Raw genomic sequence first — 21,861 nt, 5'->3', positions numbered from 1 at the left:
CTAGTTTCTGATTTTCTAATCTCAGAATATAATCTGAGGAGTAGAAAACATATTTAAAATTCTTAAGCATTAGAAATCATTTTGGAATCAGATTTTAAGAAACTTAATTTGATTTTAGACTGTGGGGTGAATTAGGAGGGAGTGGAGGTCACTGAGAGGATCCCATGGAGATCTAGGTTTGAGAGAGATTTAATTGGGGGTGATGGGAATGGAGAGGAAGGCAAATCTATGAGAAGACGAGAAGGCTGAGTGACTGTCTCTTCCCCTGGACTGCAAACACCATGGCGTCAGGAACTGTGTCCCCATTGCCTGGCACACAGCCAGCATTATTAAAGCCTCAATATATATTTATTGAATGAATAAATGAAGTAGGGCCAGTCCCTGGCAAAGATGTCAGTAAATAGATAATTTATCAATAGTTGGCAAAATTAAGTCCTCAGGAATTGTGAACGACTCCCCTCTAAGTCTAAGTTCACCATTCTCTTGTTCACTGGCCATCTTTCAGGTGTGGAACAGCCATGTTACTCAGCACCACAGGGTCTTTCCTCACGATGCTGTTTGCTCCGCCTGGGCTAACCACTCCTGTGTTCGTAAGGTAATGACAGATGTGAGGATCATTTGGTTGGTATCTGGCTCTCCTATTAAATTTGCTAATAAGCTGCAGAAGGAGGGGGACCATGTCTGCTGGAATCACTATCATATGTCCAGTGCATTGGACTGCATACATCTAAGTGCAGGATCTGATACCATGCATTTCTGCTCTTGTCATCCTTCACACGTTCCCCCACTGCCTAGAATACCCCCTTACTCTCCATTTCTCTTCCTGAATTGCTTTTACTGCTATCCTGAGAAGGCCTGCTTGCATGGTTGCCCCTTGGCTGGTGTCAGGAACATAAATTTCCGGAGGGTTCCCACCATTCCCTAACTGATAAGAGTGGTTTGTGGTGCCTAAACTGTTTACACGATGTCCCTTCTGGGACTCTGGAATTTCGGTATGTGCTAGGCAGTGTCTGTGTGGCTAGACCCCAGTAAAAACCTTGGGCACTGAGTCTCTAATGAGCTTCCTGGTAGACAACCTTTCACACATATTGTCACAATTCAATGATGGAGGAATTAAGCACATTCTGTGTGACTCCTTGGGGAGAGGACTCTTGGAAGCTTGTGCCTGGTTTCCTCTGGCCTTCTTCTCATTGCCTTCTCCCTTTGCTGATTTTGTTTTGTATTCTTTTGCTGTAATAAATCATAGCTATAAGTACAACTATTTGCTGAGTCCTATGAGTCCTAGCAAATCATAGAAGCTGGGGGTGGTCTTGAGGACCACTGACCCACCATCCATTGGCAAATTCTGTCAGGGTTGCTTTCATAACATATCCTGAATATGGCCATTTCTCATCTCCTCCACGTTTCCACCCTCGTCAAAGACATTATCATCTCTTTCCTAGATAGCCGATCCTCCTAACCGGTCTCACTGTTTCCGCTCCTCCTTTTTTCTGCAGTAGAGCAGTGTGAACTGATTAAAATATAAATACGACCCTGTCACCCCTCTGCTCAAACCCTCCAGTGACTAGACATCTTACTCAAAGAAAAAGGAAAGTGCTTACATGACTGAATAGCTTAGCTCCCCACGGCCTCTCAGCCTGCATGGCCCCCTTCCCCCGCCTCATCCGCTTCCCTCCAGCCACAGCTTTGCCTGCTCTTCCTCACAGGTGCGTTCTCCCCAGAGCCTTTTCACAGTCATTTCATCCTGGAATCTCCTGCTCAGACAGGTCTATGTGGCTCAGTCCTTCACTTCCTGTAGAATTTTTATCAAACGTGGCCTTCTGTATGGGGTCTTCCCTGACCACCCTCCCTAAAGTGTCAACCTCCTCTCCATACTCCCCATCCTTCTCAACTTTTTCTCCCTAACACTTATTATCAACCTACTGTACATGCCGCTTATCTACCTTGTTTAATGTCTGTCTGACTGGAATGTGACCTTCATGAGAGCAGAGATCTTTGTCTGCAGCCTTCACTGATGTGTCTCCAGGGCCTGAAACAGCTCCCGATGTACAGAAGGAACTCAGTAAATACTTGCTGAATGAATGCATAAACAAATGAATGAATGAATAATACACAATGCAGCCCCAAATCTCACCTTCTTTACAGCTTTTCTCAGTTACCTAGAACCCTTTGTAAATAGTTTTTTTTTTTTGTAATATATCTCATTCTCCTTTGCTACTTCTGATTGACAATTATTTCCTAATTTTATTTGTAGTCTTTATACCTAGAAGAGTGCCTGGCCGTTGTAATTGTTAAAACAAAACAAAACAAAAATAAATTTTTGAATGAATGAGTGAATGAACTTTTCTTGTGATGCAAAATTGCTTTCCAAATGATTATTCCAAATTACACTGCCCTTAGCAGTATGTGAGTGTGCCCCTTTCACTAAAAATAAGTCAAGATTTGGGGTTTGTTTTGCTAACTTAATCATACTAAGTGGTTGTATTGTATGTTTGTTTCTTTGATTGCTACCACTTAACTATTTTCAGTTCTTTTTGTTAAATCTGTAAATCTATTCTGCTTGTAATATTTTGTAGTTTATTTTAGAAAGAATGAAAAAAAAAGTTTCCAAAGAAGTATAGAAATTGTTTCTTTGCATCAGCATGATTGGAGAGTGTGTGAGTCACGGCCCCAGAGGCCTCCAGCACCAGAGAATCAGCATAAATGAGTGAACCTGGAAGAGAATGTCCCGTCCATGAAGACAGGATGTGCGTTCTGCACTGCCCACTGCAGCTGGAACTCAGGACAGGTAATGGGTGCCATGTGGGCAAGTGGGTTCAGTGTTGCCAAAGAGACTTTTTCAAAATGAAATCTTTTATTTCCTAGGCCTATAGGTGGAAACATAGAAGTGAAAATACAGAGTAACATCAGCAGTAAAAATATTCACCTAAAAGATAGTGAAATGATAAAAGTACTAAAAAGCAAACGACATGTGATAACATGAGAAGCTGGGACATAGATCCACCACCCTTGAAAGTGTTGAACATAGTATGTGTTTCATACTCAAGTTGCAGGAGGTGTTGGTATTGTTCCCAAACTAAGGGGTCTTGAGTAGGAGTAGAAATAGGACTCTACACCAGTGGAAGTTGTCTCACAAAGTAAAGTGTATTTGCAGCAAATAGGAGGCCATGAGGAATCATTTCCAAAGTCACGTTGTCCTGAACAAGGGGAAGCGGGAAATTTTATTTCCATTGGGGAATGAATATTCAAAGGAGAGAGGCAGGTATTCACTTGCACAGGCTCAGTTGGAGAACATGCTTCAACATAATGAGGCCTAAACTCCTCCTGGAGAGATCTTTGCATTAAAAATAAGGCAAAGGTCATGGGGGTAGCTCTTGTGATGAGGCTTTGTCAGTTTCAGGATGGTTGGTGGTTACATCTCCCTTGAGTTTCTCACTTGGTGAGTTTCAGGATGGTTGGTGGTTACATCTGCTTAACATACAAAAAGAAAAGAAACAACTTGGAAAAACAGTTAATTGCTTCCAAACCTACCTTTGAGTTTTTCCAGGCGCCTAGTCAGTGACAGTATGGCTTATGATGTCTAAGAATTAATTTGCTTTTATTCTTTTTTTTTCCCTCTATCAGATTTCCAAATTGTAATGATTGTACTGTAGCTGGTTGAGGCCACTCTTACGTTTGGTTCAAGCCTCAATGATTACAGCAGCTATCAAATTCCTGCCTGATATGTAGGGGAAGCTTCTGGCCAGCACACAGCACACAAGATAACAGAATACCTCATTTTCTTTGCCAGCTGCCCTATGCAAACACTCTCCTGTAGTTATGTGCTGTATAACTAAAGTTATTATTAAAATCTGTTTTCTTGAAGAAATCACTTTGTTTTCAAAGGTTTGCTTGCCAGAAAAGGAGAACAACATTAATAATACAGGATGCGCCATCATTTGGACAGTTCCCTTGGTGGTCAATTATAGCTGGCATCCTAGGGTGAGCAGCATCTGCTACACAGACTTCAAGTTTTCTTCTCATAATAGAAGACTGAGAAGCTGTTGAATGCACATTGGGACTCTTCTTGAGTTCTGTAGGTGGCATTTCCAGAGCTGAGCTCTTGGCAATCACCCATGTTAATCTTTTTAAACTTTTTCTTTTTTAAAATATGAGGTTTTCTGTGGCTGCCAAGGGGATTTTATGACACAGAAGAGCCCGCACATGTCTTTTTGTGAAATTATCTCAAGTGCTTATGTGCTACTTAAAATTCCAAAGGAGACAGCATTTATCGGGTTCAGAGCTCTCAATCAGTTGCTGTGGTAGGATAGAAGAGAGAAAAGTTTGGTTTATCATGCCTAATAGGAGGTAGCACCAGAAATATCTGATAGTGGTTAATTTACTTTTGATTAGGAGGTTATTGTTATGTTAGTATATAAAGAAAATTACCCAGAACCCATTTTCACAATATTAAGTAATGACTGTACTTGATCACAGCAGTACTGTCCTGTAATCTAAACATTATTGCCTTATTCATCATGCCAATAGCATTATTTTCATACCCTACCTCTCTCTTATTTCCACTGTCAAGCAAGGCAACAAGTAAATTAAGCTAATTTTAACTTTCTTTGGGCAAAACTATATGACAATAGACTTTATTCCTCTTTAACTTAAATATTTTCTAAAGTTAGAATTAGTTTCTTGATGTTTGAATGAGGTCTCCTCTTGTATATGCCCTGCTAAAAGAGATAAAGCTATTTAGGAAGTGGTTATGACTGCTTCTTAAAATAAAAACAAAAACAAACTAACGAAAAAGCACAATAATACGCTTACATGGCTGGTTATTAGTTTGCAAGACATTATGAGATTCAGAGTCGGCTATGTATCAGGTATGGGGCTGGTAGTTTAAAACATTTATTGTTTCTACATATAGGCCTTTTTCAGTGAGTATTATAATTCTCTTTTGACAAAAAAAAAAAAAAGAAAAAAACAAGTAGTAAGAGACAGAACTGTTTTTACCATGCTCGCTATGTGAAACTGAATCTTCTCTCTTTGCAAATAGAAGAGATTCAGGATAAATATTCATAGGTGAATTAACTATATGGTAGCACTGAGGCCTGTTGACATGGCAGAAGGAACAAGTTCAGCAAACCAATTTAGTATCATAATGGTTGTGTTGTGTTTGGCTTCAGTTGCCCTTTATAGGCATTGATTTTTTTTAATCTCACAGGATCATATGCCTCCACGTGAGTTCTGTGTCCTTTAATTTTTAATTAATTAATTAATTTATTTTTTTCCCCCAAAGCCCCAGTAGATAGTTGTACATCATAGCTGCACATCCTTCTAGTTGCTGTATGTGGGACACGGCCGGCCTCAGCATGGCCGGAGAAGCGGTGTGTCGGTGCGCGCCCAGGATCCGAACCCAGGCCGCCAGCAGCGGAGCGTGCGCACTTAACCGCTAAGCCACGGGGCCAGCCCTCTGTGTCCTTTAAAACAGACACCTTGGGGATGCTGAGCATCAGGAAAATGAGTCAAATGTTTCTACAACTCCTCCCTTTGAATCGCCTTGGGAATACTGGGCACTTCCCTTTTAACATTTTCAGTGGTGGCTGCTTTTGTTTTGAAATGTGAAGAAAAATGAAAAAAAGAAAAAGCTATCCAGAGCTAAGTCTAGAGAATATGGTAATAATTGCTTTACTTGAGCTCCAATTGAGATGTGATTATAAAATAACAAGCATAATGCTCCCTTCCTTCCTTCCCTCCTTCCTTCCTTCTTTCTTTCTTTCCTCCTTCCCTTCTTCTCTCCCTTTCTCTCTCTCCTCCTCCTTCTTTTCCTCCTCTCTCTCTCCTCCTCCTCCTTCTTCTTGGCTCATAAAATGCTTCTGTAAAGGAAATTTCAAAAATATTTTCAGCCTGGAAAATTTAGGAAATAAGTAAATATTCTTCCAAAATGACAGCTTTGAATACTAATACTTGCTTCTGCAAGTTCTAGTGTGTTTATAAAAAAAAATCTCCTTATCTTATAATTAACTCTAGTAAAAATACCTTCTCTAGTTATTACTACGCACACACCACCCCAAAACTTAGTGGTGAAAACAGCAATCATTTTATTATGTGCACACAGTTTTGTGGGTCAGAAAATCAGGCAGGGCACAGCAGGGCCATCTCCTGTCCACCCCACGATAGCTGGTGCCTCTTCTGGTGGCTCAGTGGGTTGGAGGTGGCTTGGATAGGGCCATTTGTCTGCCAGTCCAGTTCTGGCTGTAGTCTGAGTTCTCTTGGTTCTTCTCCATATCCAAGATGGCCTTTTCACTCACAGGTCCAGAACCTGGCCTGGGATGGCTGGAATGTCTGGCATTGGCTATTTTCTCTCCCCATATGGCCTCTCAAAATGTCTAGCTCCAACTTCCTCACCACATGACAGTCTCAGCAGCTGCACTTCTTACACAGTGGCTGGCTTTCCCCAGAATGAGCATTCCAGGAAGTTTATTTTAATATGGAGATTATTGGGGCCGGTCCTGTGGCATAGCGGTTAAGTGCGCGTGCTCCACTGCTAGAGGCCCGGGTTCAGATCCCGGGCGCAGATCCCGGGCGCGTACCCAGGCACCACTTGTCAGGCCATGCTGTGGCGGCATCCCATATAAAGTGGAGGAAAATGGGCACGGATGTTAGCCCAGGGCCAGTCTTCCTCAGCAAAAGAGGAGGATTGGCATGGATGTTAGCTCAGGGCTGATCTTCCTCACACAAAAATAATAATAATAATAATTGATAGGGAGATTGTTCTGGTCAATTTTTATGTCTAAATGGCAGACTCATTCTAAGAAGTAATCTATTAGCAAATTTTGGACGCTTTATTTGGAACACGATCACCTGATAGATTAACATAGTTTGCTTATGCTATATTATAAATCATGTATTCCTCTCCACCTCGTTCATGTTCATCTCTTTTCCTGAAATATTCTAATACCCATACTTGCTTTGCTTCCTGAAATTTCTATCTACCAAAATCCATGTCTTCTATTAAGCCTTTTCTCATCCCCAAGTCAGATATTTTCTTTATTTCTTCTAAGCCTTCATAATTTTTTTTGGACCTGTGTTATGATTCTTCACATACTTTACCTTGGATTAAAGCTATTTATTTACTCATTATGTTTTCACTCCTGATAAGCCTCTAGGAGGTGGGACTGCTTCTCGTTTATTTTTTCATCTGATGTCATTCTTAGTGTGGTGTCTTGCTCAGAGTTAGTACTTGAGAAATATTGTTCAAGATAGATAATTGAAAAACTAATACATAAAGATTTCTAATTGTGCTACTTTTATAGAAATATTCATTATTCTAAAAGATGTGGTAAATTGAGCACTTAATTTGGTCAGAACAATGGTAAGTGCTTTACATACAACATCCATTCAGCGGTTATTAAATGAGTGCCCTAGTCCTTGCCTATGCACTATGCCAGGCAAACAACTACATGCAGCTTCCTCACTAAAGGGACGCTCATTCTGGTAGAGGAGTTGGCCATCACACAAGACCGTAGATAACCATTCAGTAGAATTGTGATAAGTGCTGTTTAAGAGAAGCACAGTAGCTAGGAGAAGATAGAAGAGGGAGATCTAACCAATCCAGAGGAGTGGTAGTTAAGGAAGTCTTCCCTGTGCAGGTGATTTTTCAGCTGAATTTTTAAAGATGATTGGTAATTAACAAAAAGGGTAAGAGGGGTGGCATTCCAGGACTTGAGAGGGAAGGATGCATGGCCTGTCGGAGATGGAGACAAGTGATGTTTATGCTGAGATCTGAAGGATATAAAGGAGTTGACCAGGTATATAGTGGAGGAATATAATATCAGGCAGAAGGAGCAGCTGTGTAATGGACCTGAGGTGGGAAAGCGCCTGGGACATTGGAACAACAGACAGAGGGTCAACAGGGCATAAAGAGATGTTGGTTGGGAGCCCTGGGCCATTTACTGCAGGCCCCTCAAGGGCCACACAAAAGATTATTTATCCCCAAAACAAGGAGAAGCCATTGAAATAATTTAAGTAGAGAGGTGGCCTGTTCAGATTTGTGGTTTCAAAAGAACATTCATTTAACTGCACTATAATAATTCACTCCCATTTTAAAAATTAGCAATTTGCCCAGAGTCAAAAAGAAATTGAATGACAAAGTGACAAAGGCAGGATTTAAATTCAAGGTCTCAGATCCAAAACTCAGAGCTTTTGCTTCAAAGAATATTTGCAAGTACCATTCCTCTTTAAAGTTAGGTGTGGTCTAGCTCATATTTTGGACATGTGACCTGCATCTCACGTCCATTAAGGACAAACTCTACCTTCTCTATGCTCGACGTGGCTTCCCCACCCCTCACCATTCACATTAGAAACAGGGCATCATTAGAGAAGACATACAAATGATGGCAGTTTCTAGAAGTCTGGTTTAGGAAGTGAAAAGGCTCAGGCTAAAAATCTGGCTTGGCCTAGTTTAAAATCCTAGACTAAAATTACTAGGCCTGTGATGTTCTTAACTACACTAAGTTTAAAGTTTTTACCTGTAAGGATTACAGGTAAAGGATTACCTGTGGTAATCCTTCCTCCAAGGTGTTGTTGTGAGGATTAATAAGACATTGTAAAGTGACTGCAATTTATTAGATACTCATTAAATGATAATTATTATTACTGTTATTACTATTACTATTTTACATTTTGTGTCCTTTGATTACCAGAGCAGGAATAATTGCTATTTAAACATTGATTTGATTCTTTTCCTCTTTATAACATCTCTATGTGTGGTAGACAGAATAACGGCCCCTCAAAGATGGCCACATCCTTATTCTTGGAACCTGTGAACGTGTTAAATTACATAGTAAAAGGGACTTTCTGGAAGTAATTAAGTTAAGAATTTCGAGATGGAAAGATTATACTGGATTATCTGGGTGGGCCCAGTGTAATCATGAGACTCCTTATAAGAGGGAGGCAAATAGGTAGAGAAAGCTTGGAAGATGCTATGCTCTGGCTTTGAAGATGTAGGCAGGGACCACGAGGCAAGGAATGCAGTGGTTTCTAGAAGCCAAGGGAGCAAATTCTCCACTAGAACCTCCAGAAGGAGACCAACCCTGCCAACACCTTGTTTTTAGCCCAGTAACAGCTATTTTTATACTTCTGACATCCAGAGCTATAAATCTGTTGTTTTAAGCCATTAAGTTTGTGATAATTTGTTACAGTAGCAATAGGAAACTAATACAGGATCGAACAAATAATTTTAGCTAGTAAAATTTTTATGTGCAAGAATTGTACACAGAAAGCATCTTAGTTTATATATATGGGCCTTATGAGATTATCTGCTCATATTGATTGATGGTGCTCTTATTAATGGAGAAAAAGCCTGCATTGAACCTAAATGTATCCCAATATTTCTCTGGAAATAAATCATGACTTTATAGATAGGCTGTCAATACTGGTCCATTTAATTAATAAAGTATTTCTATTGATGAAGAAAAAGTTTGCTTAGAATGGTAGCTTCGGCCATACCTATGAGCAAAATAGCTACTTTCGTTGAAACTTGTTATGATGTCAGGTTTACTACAATTAAATTGAAATTGTTCTGAGATCACACATTCCCTGCTCAGCACTAAGGCTAGAACTGTGACAAACTAACTGTTTACATTTGAGCCCTTTAATAATTTTTACTTTCTTCCTGTCTAAACCTGCCTGAAGTATGCAATAAACTTCCATTATTTAACACAGAGCATTGCTTCCGTGGGTAGGGAGGGGACAGATTACTTTCAAAGCAGGGTTGTTGGGGTATTGCGTGTAGTTTGGAAAAATCTCATTTGTGATTCTGATCCGGGGCTCCCCGCCTCTCTGCTCAACTCTCAGTATGAAAAGTGCCTTTTTAGAGTATCTCTTTGTTTAGGGCAAACTTTAAAGTGAATAAATTAGCCTCTCAGTGAGGCAAAGGATGATACCAAATGTTACAATCCCGAGAAACTGGAGTGACTCTCTCTAGAAAGAAGTATCCGGACGGTTCTTTCAAAGGTGTGATAAAAGAGGACTCTATTAGACACTGGTGGTACTCTGCCCACATCCTCTCACCTTTCGCTGGTCAGTGCACTCTGACCAAATTCCAAATGCATTTCTGTGCCTAGGGGCTTTCTCTGCATTCTAGAGCCCACTTTGTTGCCCACAGGCTAGGCCGTCAGTGGCAGAAAATGAACGTTCTGCCTGGAAACGGCCTTCAACTGATGACTGACAGGGATTGGTATACAGGTGAGCCAGCTCCGTCTCTCTGCGGTGGGATAAAGCTGAGGTGGGATAAAGCTGAGGTGGGTATTCTGCACTGGCTCACAGCCTTCTTTAGACAGGGGTAACCTGCTTTACAAAAAGTCCTTTATCGTTTACTGTTTTCTTTCTATCTCACTCCTTCACCTCTCTGCTGGTGTTTTCTGGAATTACCTTCAATGTAAACCACAACACAGACCCCTGGAGTCCATCTCTAGCAAAGAAGTATATACCTTTTGAAATACAAGTTCTTTTTTTTCACTCTCCAGCTTTATTTAGATACAATTGACCTATAACATTGTATAAGTTTAAGACTTACAACATGATGATTTGATACACATATATGTATATTGTAAAATGTTTACCACACTAAGGTTTCTTAACACATCCATCACCTCACATAACTGTTTTTTCTTTTTGTAGTGAGAACACTTAAGATGTACTCTCTTAGCAACTTGCAAGTATATAATACAATATTGTTAACTATAGTCACCATGCTGTATATTAGATCCCCAGAATATTTTCATCTAGTAAGTGGAAACTTGTACCTTTTGACCAACATCTCCTCATTTCCCCAACCCCAGACCCTGGCAACTGCCATTCTACTCTCTGTCTCAGCTTTTTTCAGATTCCACATCTAAGTGAGATCATACAGTATTTGTCTTTCTCTAACTTATTTCACTGAGCATAATTCCCTAAAGTTCCATCCATGTTGTTGCAAATGACAGGATTTCCTTCCTTTTTTATGGCTGAATAATATTCCTATATATGTAAGAATATTATATGTATATATATTCACATTTTCTTTATCCATTCATTTTTTGTTGGACACTTAGGTTGTTTCCATGTCTTGGCTATTGTGAATAATGCTTAAATAAACATCGGGGTGCAGACATCTCTTCAAGATAGTGATTTCATTTCCTTCAGATATATATCCAGAAGTGGGATTGCTGGGTCATATGGTAGTTCTATTTGAATTTTTTAAGGAAACACTATACTGTTTTCCATAATGGCTGTACCAATTTACATTCCCACCAACAGTGCACAAGGTTCTCTTTTCTCCACATCCTTGCCAACACATTTTGTTAATTGTTTTCTGTTGTCTTTTTGGTAATAGTCATCCTAACTTGTATGAGGTGAAATCTCAGTGTGGTTTTGATTTGCATTTCCCTGATGCTTAGTGATGTAAAGCACCTTTTTATGTACCTGCTGACCATTTGTATGTCTTTTTTGAAAAAATGTCTGTTCAGAGCCTCTGCACTTTTTATAATCAGATTATTAGTCTTTTTGCTATTGAGTTATATGAATTCCCTGTATAGTTTAGATGTTAACTGTTTATCTGCTATATGGTTGCAAATATTTTCTCCCATTCCACAGGTTGCCTCTTCATTTTGTTGATGGTTGCCTTTGCTGTGCAGAAGCTCTTTAGTTTTGTGTAATCCCACTCGTTTATTTTTCTTTTTGTTGCTTGTGTTTTTGGTATTATATCCAAAAAGTCATTGCCAACACCAATGTCAAGGAGCTTTTTCCCTTATGTTTTCTTCTAGGAGTTTTATGGTTTTAGGTTTTACATTTAAGTCTTTAATCCATTTTGAGTTAATTTTGTGAGTGGTGTAAGATAGGGGACCAGTTTCATTTAGTTGCATGTGAATATCCAGTTTCTCCAGCACTATTTATTGAAAAGACTATTCTTTCCCCGTTAAATATTCTTGGCTCCCTAGTCAAATATTATTTGATTGTATATGTGTGAATTTATTTTTCGGCTCTCGATTCTGTTCCACTGGTCTACATGTCTGTTTTTATGCCAGTATCATACTGTTTTGATTACTATAGCTTTGTAGTGTAGACTGGAAGTCAGGAAGTGTGATGCTTCCAGCTTTGTTTTTCTGTCTCAAGATTATTTGGGCTATTTGGGGTCTTTTGTGGTTTCGTGTAAAGTTTAGGATGGTTTTTTCTGTTTGTGTGAAAAGAATTTTTCCAATTCCAAAAATGGAATTTCGATTAGGCATTGCACTGAATCTATAGATGGCTTTGGATAGTGTGGACATTTTAACAAGATTAATACTTCTGATCCAAGAACATGGGAATATCTTTTCATTTATTTGTGTCTTCTTCAATTTCTGTCATCAATGTCATAGTTTTCAATGTATAGATCTTTCACTTCCTTGGTTAAACGTAGCTATCTCATATTTCAGATTGGAAAACCTAAGATCAAGCACAATTACCAATAGGCTCAATGAAGGACAAGGAAATATAAAGCCTTCATCATTTGCATTTCCTCATGGTTTCTCCTCAAAAGTAACTATGTCCATTGCTGATGAAAACGGCAAATGTGTTCCTCAGCATTTTAATATTAACCTGATTTCTGGATTTTAAAATAGCATTAAAGAAAAAATTACCACATAGGTAAGATGATGTACTCATGGTCATGGAAATCCTTGTTGGGAGGTACTGTTTAAGGTGGAAGCTAATTTTCTATCAATTACTTTGCTATGCTCTTCTTCCATCAAATAGGGCCATAAAGTATGAACCAGAGAAAATATTTTGTTAATAAAAAATTTCAGCTTAGAAGAATTAGAATTGGTTCTGCATTATCAAAGTAATACTAAGCTTGGAAATAAAGTGCTTCTGACTGCTCATAGCTTGTGTTAATAATTCAACAGCTTCCTGTTCGTGGCATTTTAAAGAGGGCCCTTTAGATGGATGGTCATATTCACAAGATGATTCACTCTCTCTGATTGTTCTGAAAATATGGTTGCCTATTTGACTCTAAGTAAGATTACAGTTATTAGTTGATTTTTGGCTCTTCTCTAAAGTTATCTTCACATATTTTAATATCTGTCTTTTGGCTTCCGGGTGAGTTCCATTTTTATTATTTTCTTTTTCTCAGCCCTATTGAGAAAGAGAAATGTCCAAGGTAAACATATAGGCTAGAGTTGGTGTTGTATTTGGCCTTAATATATTGCCTAGGAGTTGCTTATTTCAGAAACACATTTGGTTCAACACTGCAGGTTGTACTGGCAGCAAATTAAATCTAGATACTGATCTGTGCCAAGTTCTCTAGGATTGCCTGGAGTAGTGGTGTTTGAGTTGAAGCTCCAGTGACTAGCGTACTGTGCTGGTGAGGTGAATAGTTTTGTCAAATTTGCAAACTCACGTGTAAAGTGCATTGGATTTTTGCAATTCCTGGGAACTGTAAACATACTTAAAACAAATGAAGTGGAAACTCAACTATTTCTTGAAGATAATGTTTTTAATTCTTCTTAATTTCCCGTCATTAACATTTAAAGGAAGTTCGAAGAGCTGTGTAAATTAATACCAACCTATCAGCTCATGAAATCTTGCTGAGGTCAGGTGAAAAAATTACAATAAACCTTAAAGAGACAATTACTGCTGTTAGACTGTAGTATTTTCTTAGGAAGCCAGGGGACACATTAGTATGTCAGAGTGGTTACAGGAATGAATGGTTGAGAAGGACAGTATGGATTTTAAGTTCTGGTAAAAGTCTTTGCTTCACTTAACTTGAATTATATTAATTGACCTAAGGTACTTGGTTCGATTTTTTAAAAATATAAAATAATAAACCCTAACAACAAATCATTAGAGGGAAAAATTCCCTTTTGCAATTGGAATAAAAGCAACAAAACATTTAAACTGTTTGGAAAATAGGAATATAGAAAGTAGACATCCACAAGGAAACTGGCTTAAAATTGGTTTGCGTCTGTTATGGGTTATAAATGGGATTGCATTTAAAAAAAGGTTTACAATTATTTGAATTATGTTAGTCTCTTGGTTGGAACAGAGAGAACATTTGGGAGAGGTATAGTCTTAAAAGTTTTAAACTTTTCCAAGTTAAATGGAATTTATCTGTCAAGTTTTTCAAATCACAGCTAAGAAGGGAACAGTCCTCTTTTACAAAATATATGTGAGCCTTAAATGGGGGACAAAGTGAAGAAGAAGTCCAGTATGAAATCTTTGCTTTTCAAAGATGGTAAGCCTTGCGTAGACAGAAGGCAATGCAAGGGCATGGGAAATGAGGTCAGGGAGAAAGTATCAACTAAAAGCATGGAAGATTGTGAAGTGGGGTGAGCAGGTATCACCAAAGCAAACTTCACAACTTGGGAGCTTCATGGTGGTTGAAGCTTTAGTATTCATAGATAAAGACAGACCGTGCTTTGGATGCTTGTGCTGGCAAAATGGAAAACACATGAGAAACATAATCAAAAGAACTGAGAGTTACTTGGTTTTTAAATATGAGATTAGGGAAGAAAAATACTGTATTCTAGGATGTGATTCTTTCTTTCTTAGACTCTTCTGGTTGTGAGAACAAGTTACTCCTCAAGTTATGTCTAGAAAAAAGGAGTGTTATTTTAAGAACCTACCAGATCTGGAACTTAAACTGGAAAGCTGCTAGAAGCTAAAGCTGTTCTGGGATTGCTTATCCCTCTCCAACGGCACCTGTGTTTCTCTCTTCTGTCTGCCTCCTCACAACTTCCTGAGGCCACGGTGACTCGTGGCTCTACTCTCTACCTGCCCTTCTAGCTTTAGCTTCTCTGCTAACTACCTCATTCTTACAATATTTCCTAATACACAGTATTTAAGACAAGGAAGCTGATAACCATGCTTCCATACCAATTTTCTTTGTAAGTTGCTGGCCAATTTATGGGTTGACTGTCCTTGGATTGGGTAGGTGGGGAAAGACATGTAGACCGAAGCGCTGCCCCTACAGAGAATGAGAACAATTCATGACCCCCTAGAAAAATCTGTGTCTAATGAGGTACCATGATTAAATAATGTTTCTGACATTGGTCAGATTTAGACCACGAAATGCACTCATACATGGCTAAATCCATAAGTATAAACCTCAAAACTTTAAATGAAAATATTTAAAAATATAATTAGAGGCTGAAAGTGCAAGAGGACACATAATTAAGGGATCAGACCTCATGTTTCAAGTGAATGATTGATCATCATTTTAGAGGGATAACAAACAAGTTATTTCCTCTAGGGTTTTAGAATAAGCTGGTGTTATGGACTGAATTGTGTCTTCCAAAATTCATATGTGGAAGTCTTAACCCCCAATGAGACTATATTTAGAGATAGGGCCTTAACGAGATAATTAGGGTTAAATGGGGTCATAAAGATGAGACCTTAATCCCTTAGGACTGGTGTCCTTAATTAGAAGAGGAAGAGACACCAAGAATGCACATGCAAAGAGAAAGGGCCACATGAGGGCAAGAAGTCGGCCATCTGCAAGCCAAGGAGAGGGGTCTCACAAGAAACCAATCCTGCCTACACCTTGATCTTGAACTTCCAGCCTCCAGAACTGTGAAAAAATAAATTTCTGTAGTTTAGGTTACCCAGTATTGTGGCAGCCCAAGCTGACTAATACAGCTGGCTTGACTTCTTTTGGCCTGATGTTCATTACATCCTTCCTGACAGAACCACAGACTTACCAGATATGACAGGTCCTGTAACATGTACACAGCTAAGTGACCTTGTGGGGCCACTTTTTTTAGCATTTCATACTCAGCTTATTAAAGAGGATTACAATAATATGCAGAAACATGATTACCAATCACACCTGTCATTATTTTATAAATAACCGCAGTACAGGCTTTGCTTATCTGTCAGTCTCTATTTCTCACTGGGCCAATAGAAAAAGTTCTAGACTAAAGCAAAAACTGAAACTGGTTTCCCTTTACATGTGGAATACCAAGGGATGTTATTTCTTTTTTATCGAAGATAAACTCATTCCATTATTGCTAACACATTGTCAGAACAGGGTACCTAAATCAAACACCTGAGTCCTCTTACTAAGTCTTCCTATACTCGCACTTCTATCCTCCATCAACCTGGGATAAAAGAAGATCATACTAATGGTCACATTTAATAGTCTGGCTCTGTCCCTTCCAGGAACTTGCTGGAAGCTCAATTTCGCTTACCTCAAAATTCCCTTCTTCAATTATTGTTAATATTTTAAAGTGTGATGTTAAACGTTAATATTTTTAAATTTTAAAAAAGAACACTTATTTTTTAGAGATATATACTGAAATATTTATAGATGAAATGATGAGACATTTGGGATTTGCTTCAAAATCCAGATGGGCTGGGGGCTAGGAATTATAGATTTAACAAGTCTGGCCATGAGTAGAGAATTGTTGAAGCTTCATGATTGGTACAAGGAAATTCATTATATAATTTTCTCAAATCTTGTATAAATTTTAAAATTTTCATAACAAGTTAAATAATTTTTCTTCTTTTCAGAGAAAGAGACCTCAGGAGTGTGATATGCGTGCTCTGAAAGGTCACCGCTAACTCATGAAGGCCATCATTGTATATTGTATTTCCAAGTTTTGACCTGATCCGTCCTCATTACTTGTTCCTGTCACACTAAGACAAGGCTCTTGAGCTTCTCTCCAGCAATCATTTGACTGAGGTTATGATCTATTACCAGTGACAAATCTTTCATAACATCGTCTCACCTACTCTTAGATTGTACCTCACCCTTAGAAGTACAGCTCTTTTTGTGTGTGTTAGGCTTTTTTAGTTCATAACTGTCACCTCTCTGTTGGGAGTATAAGATAGAAGTATCAGCTGACTGACAGCACATTTTACTCAAAATCGTTTCTCTTTGCTGATTCTCCTAACCATCCCTACCTCCTGTCCTCCCTCCTCCACCTCCAGTAAGTGCTGGACAAAGCTTCTGGTCCTTGGTTCTCTATAACTGTAGTGTACATTCATTCCCTCCAGTATTCTCTCTGGGAGGGCAAGAGTTGACCTTTGTTCCCCAACTTCTTAAAGATAAATCTCTGTCTCTCATTCAGTACATGAGTACATTCAGACAAAGCTCCTGTTGGCCCCATACCACTCAGCCCCTACAATTCATTTACTGAATTCTTAGCGTCTACACACACACACACACACACACACACACACACACAGAGCGATAGAATGCTTCTAAAATCTTTCTGACTGTGATTCTTGCTCAATCCAATCATATATGATCCATGGACTCAGTGACATATTTAGAGAGACTGATATTCTGTAGCTACTGATTATACTTTCAGAAAAATAGACTCCTGCCAACCGAAAGTTCGTTCTGGATTAGTTTTGGAATGGTTCTGGTATCAGGCTTGTAAACACAGCCCAAACGGTTTGAGGTACTAGAATTTAAGAATGACTTTCTTTTTTCTCTAAGAACATGATGTTCTTTGGAGACACAGGAAGCTTTGGGGATGGATCAAGCAGCTCCCACTGAAAGACCATATGTTCATCATCTACATGGAGGCTGGTATGACAAGAGTGGGTGGAGTGCACTATCGTACCAAGCTGGCATTCGTAATCCCAAAGAACAGGCTGTGGCCTTGATGACAGATAGAGTTATGCTGCCAGCCTTTCTTCTCTCGAGCTCACCCCTGTGTCCTTTGAAAATGTCTAACTTGGTAAGGTTTATTTAAGAGACAAGACAATTTCCTAGTGACAACTGAATTCTAGAAATGGAAATCAAAGCCTCACTATGTGCATTAGAAATGATTCAATTTACTGAATATCCTTCCAAAGAGAACAGTTTGCTTCTGACTCATTCCTGGTACTTATTTTTCTTTGACTATTTATCCCTGAGAGAGGGGACCATTTAAGACTATTAATGACTGATGAAACTTGAATCATACTCTGATACACAGATTAGTTGGATATAAAGTAGCTTCTTAGGGGGTGGTGTTAAGGAGTGGGAGAAGCATGGTAAAGAACGTTTTCCTATGAAAGAGCAATATTTCTTTCAAGGATAACTACAGTTGGAAAAAGATTTCAGGAAGAAATATGGCCTGGTATTATATGATAAACTCCCTGATGGATGGTTTCCTTCCTGAAAGTAGAAGTCCCTGGTGAAGCTAGCCCACGCCTTCCCCTGGTAATCTTAGCTGGCATTTAAGAACATTTATAGGCAGATAGTTCTTCCTCATAACTAACCTCCCTTTCTTCCTTATTTCCTCTTTTTCAGCCCTGGAGGAAATGGAAGCCTCTAGTCACTCTTCTGCATTCAAATAAATGAAGACAGTCCTTTTGTATCCAAGTTAAAAAACTGCAATTTCTTAAATATTTACTTAAAGGGCTTGTCTTCTAATCCTTTTCTTGTTTTTATTTTTTTTCTCGGACCCTCAATCAGTTTTCATGTATACTTTTACGTTGTAAGACCCCAGATAGATGAAACACATAATATGAATAATGCCTTAATGAGTGAATAATTTCTCCTCCCTGTTTTATTATTTTTAAGTAACACAATGAGATTCATAGTCAGCGTGTGATACATCTTAATGCCTGATTTTCTGCCACAGTCCTGAAAAACAAATGACGTGCGTCCCATAAGCTTTCTGTGATACTTACTTATTTGTATTTTTAAATTCTGAGTTGCCTCCTGATTTTAGTTTATTAATTTAAAAGATGATCATTTTCTTTTCAAGAATACAATCTATTTTTTCTGCTTTTTGGTAAAAATTGAGTTCACTCTCAAGAACAGTAGTATTAAAGGTGGGAATTAGAATTTAGGAACTCTATTGCCCTGTCCCTGTAAACTCAAGTCAGACTGTGAAGCTTGTTTACCACACCGATGTGAGATCATAGATGGAATACCTAAAATTCTCCAATTCATGACAAAAATGAGCCATCAGGTTTTTAATTGTGATATTATTTTGTTTCAGGAAGTATGATCTGCTAGGGAAATATGATTTTCTAGGGAAATATTCAAGTGATACTGTAATCAAAGAAATACAACCCAACCTAAGCATAGTTTCATAAAATTACAGATTCTGTGTTTGTTTTCTCATGATGTACCACAGCAGTACTGTCAAGAATTACCCCCAAATTCTTGTCCAGAAACTTCTTTCACACAACACAGCTGTTTTTGTGCCTCTTTAAAATTTGTTTAAAAAATTCTCCATCATTAGCCTTTGTTACTCTTGTTCATTTCTTTCTTTAAGTACTTAAATGTTCCTATTTTGTCCAAGACAGTCTTTATAAAAAATTGCTCCTAGAAACTAAAGGTTCCTACTGGCTTTACATTAAATTTTAATTAGTATTTCTCATTTCCTTTTGATCTTTTCTCTGAAACCTTGATTTGAATGAGAGATCTGGGTAAAAAATAAGCATAAATGAGTTGCTTTTTTGGCAGACAAGATGTTAGCTCTGACACTTGTTCACGACATTCACTTCTGAGCTGTGAAATTGCCTTAGTCTTTCATTCCAGGAAAGACAAATATGAACCTTAGGTGTGATTATGATACCAGCTCAACACAAGGTTGACATAAGGGAAGCCATATTGTAGAAAAGAAACCATATTGTAGCTTTGGACGACCTTTGACTAACTCTGGACTTTATGGCCCCTCCCAGCTGCTATAAATTGATAACTTTGTTCTTTTGAGTTCCTTAGGAATGTAGTGACCCCCCAGGCAGAGAGTCTATGCTGATAGCCATCATCAATGACAACTGAAATATCAGGGTGTAGGGCATTGCTCTAGTCTCTGATGCATATCCAGTAAAACAAAAGACTGCCGTGAACTAAGACTAGGTGGATGCCCCCACCCTGAGACCAGATGCCTCCAACCAGTAATCAGATGGATGCCCCCACCCTGGGACCAGATGCCTCCCCGACTCAGAGACCAGCCCTCTATATAACTGACCTGTAGTCTTTGTTCTGTAAGACGGTTTTTTCGGACATTAGTTGGCCATCTTCCCTCTTGCTAGCAAGCTGTAATAGAAAGTCCTTTCTTTCCTACCACCTTGCCTCTTGATTACTGGCGTGTCTTGCAGCAAGCAGAAGACCACCCCCCACCCTTGGGTGGTAACAATTATGCATGTACCAGAATTCTCTATTATTGAACTTTTGGAAACCTCAGTGAATTAAGAAGCACAGACTAGTAATATGTGTTAATATGATATTTATCTTTCTGATACCACAATCTAAAGGCCTGAATACATTTTCCCAGACCCGTTTGGAGCACTGGGACCACTGCTATGGGAAATCAGCTGTATAGGTGCAGAATATAGGAGTTCACCATTTGTAGTAACTTAGACATGCATTATATGGCACTCCACTCATCGCAAATCCATTCACATATATTCTGTTTTCTGATCCCCATAACATTCCTATGAAGTAAGTAGGGTGATCCCCCGGTAAAGAGGTCAGAAAGGTTGAGGGACTCTTCCAAGTTCACTCACTAGGTGGCTGAACAGTGATTCAGACACTGTCTGGTATCCTTCTCGTTAGACTTGAGCCCTCTCACAAGAAGCTTGCTAACATAGCTCACGGCATATTATTCTTGGATGGAATTCTCTTGATAAGAATTATCTGAGACATTATTCATTAATTCTAATAATACTGTGAGGTTGGTGACAGGTAGTGATGCCTCCTTTATAGAGAAAGATTATGTCTCTAAGGGGCAAAATGACTTGTCCAAAAGCCATGGAGACAGCCAGAGATATATCAGAATAGGTTTGTGTTAGTGAATAATACTGTCCATGTGGGACTAAACTGCACTAACATAACTGATTTATGAGAATTCAGAGTCCCATCAAACTCAAGGGTCTTGATTGTGAGATATTTACGTGTCACCTGAGCCAAAGAAATACATGTAGTATACCTGGATTGGTGTTTTGTATTGATATCAGAATTAATTGATGTTTACAACCTGAATATAGGGAGGTGGGTCACGTAGCAGCCCCATTACACCCCCTTAAAGTATGGAGTCAATGTATAGTAACTATCAAAGAGTTCAAGGCTGTCAACAGGATTCCAGACAGTGTTCCAGCTGAACTCTCTGGGTGTTAATACCCTCAAGTATTGCTGGAAGATTTTTCCTAATCTTACATAGTTTCCTCAGTGATCAGGGAGAAGAACTGCACTGTGTGTCCCCAGATCTGGGCTAAAACCATTGGTGCAAATGAATCCCTGTTAACATGGGTGTTAATTGTTTTCCATAGAATAGTCTTTCAACCACATGAAGATTTAAGATTGAGTATAAAAGTGTTTAGGAGAATCCAGACCACACTGTAAATATTTTTTATTAAAAAGGAATGAGTAAATATTTGAAATTTTAATAACATTTAAATAGTTTATCAGAATTTTGGCCCATTAGAGTGACAGCCTTGTAAATTAAAATTAAAATCCATAACTGAATTACTAATTATGACTGTGATCTTAAGAGGAAGTCTTTCTTATTTTATATACTGTTTTGAGACGTGAAAACTACTAAGTTCCACAGTATTTTTAAGTTCATTAGATTGATAAGAATAATTCAATATTCAAGAGGATTTTATTTTAGAGAAGAAAAGCACTTGAAAAAGAAATAAAATATAAAATGCAGTTTTAAATTTTTGAACTAAATTTTTAAATGGGAACTCTTTCAAAGTGATTTTTAAAAATTTGTTAGAGTAATACCATTTGGCTAAATTTAAAAGCTTAAGAAATAACTAGATTTTTTAATGTTTAAGAAATAACTAGATTTTTTAATCTAAAACTTTAATAAGTTAAATATTTATTTTTTAAATCAAAAGTAAACCTCTGAATGTTCTTTTCTCAGCATAAAAACATCACTCTCAAGGGCATCATAAAAACCTCAT

At 38.4% G+C, this 21,861-nt stretch overlaps 1 long non-coding RNA gene across 3 annotated transcripts in view; it reads left to right on the top strand.

The window, feature by feature from the left end:
• The first annotated feature begins 498 nt into the window (after window positions 1-498).
• LOC131419166 (uncharacterized) overlaps window positions 499-21,861 on the top strand; it is a 57,037-nt gene continuing 35,674 nt past the window's right edge. For 2 of the 3 annotated variants that reach the window (XR_009223164.1, XR_009223162.1), the window contains exon 1: window positions 2,590-2,788. This is a non-coding gene — a long non-coding RNA (uncharacterized LOC131419166). Of the gene's footprint in view, window positions 596-2,589; window positions 2,789-21,861 lie in introns of those variants that run through there. The other variant, XR_009223163.1, reaches the window with a different exon arrangement.

Source organism: Diceros bicornis, chromosome 20, assembly GCF_020826845.1.
Source record: "Diceros bicornis minor isolate mBicDic1 chromosome 20, mDicBic1.mat.cur, whole genome shotgun sequence".
In the NCBI taxonomy this organism is placed as follows: domain Eukaryota; kingdom Metazoa; phylum Chordata; class Mammalia; order Perissodactyla; family Rhinocerotidae; genus Diceros; species Diceros bicornis.
The sequence above is the reverse complement of the archived record's forward strand: the minus strand, read 5'-3'. Positions and strand labels throughout refer to the sequence as shown.